This window comes from Schistocerca serialis, chromosome 2 (genome assembly GCF_023864345.2).
Source record: "Schistocerca serialis cubense isolate TAMUIC-IGC-003099 chromosome 2, iqSchSeri2.2, whole genome shotgun sequence".
Taxonomy (NCBI): Eukaryota; Metazoa; Arthropoda; class Insecta; order Orthoptera; family Acrididae; genus Schistocerca; species Schistocerca serialis.
Genome location: NC_064639.1, coordinates 864,569,041 through 864,569,732, shown reverse-complemented (window position 1 = coordinate 864,569,732; position 692 = coordinate 864,569,041). Strand labels below are relative to the sequence as shown.

At 43.1% G+C, this 692-nt stretch overlaps 1 pseudogene; it reads right to left on the bottom strand.

Moving 5' to 3' along the window:
- Positions 1-262: 262 nt before the first annotated feature.
- On the bottom strand, positions 263-380 carry LOC126459711 (5S ribosomal RNA; annotated as a pseudogene).
- Positions 381-692: the final 312 nt, after the last annotated feature.

Genomic DNA, 692 nt, shown 5'->3' with positions numbered 1-692 from the left:
TTTGTGCAATGAAGATTTTCTGTGAGGTAAGTGACTTATGATATGTACGGGTTATTGTTAGCACTCCGTCTTAAGGCCACAAGTGGCCCATCGGGACCATCCGACCGCCGTGTCATCCTCAGATGAGGATGCGGATAGGAGGGGCATGTGGTCAGCACACCGCTCTCCCGGTCATTATGATGGTTATCTTTGACCGGAGCCGCTACTATTCGGTCGAGTAGCTCCTCATTTAGCATCACGAGACTGAGTGCACCCCGAAAAATGGCAACAACGCATGACGGCCCGAATGGTCACCCATCCAAGTGCCGGCCATGCCCGACAGCGCTTAACTTCGGTGATTTGACGGGAACCGGTGTATCCACTGCGGCAAGGTCGTTGCCCGGTTATTGTTAGGATTTCTTCTAATTCAGGGCCATTCTTCTGTTTTAATTATTTGAGCAGTCATATTGTGTTCGAGTCGTATTTGTCAGGAATAATTATGTAGGTCAGATATGAAATGATAAAGACAAGCAAAGAGACAGTACTTCAGTTTCACTCAGCAGTTTCAGAATTAAATTTAGAAGTTTCATCTTCCCAGTTATTTAATCAAGAAGTTTAAATTTCAATATAATGTGGAATGTGGAATACTTACCGCTCTTAGAGAAAGTTATATATTCTCTATGACTTTTAAACATTATGTATTAGTGAATATA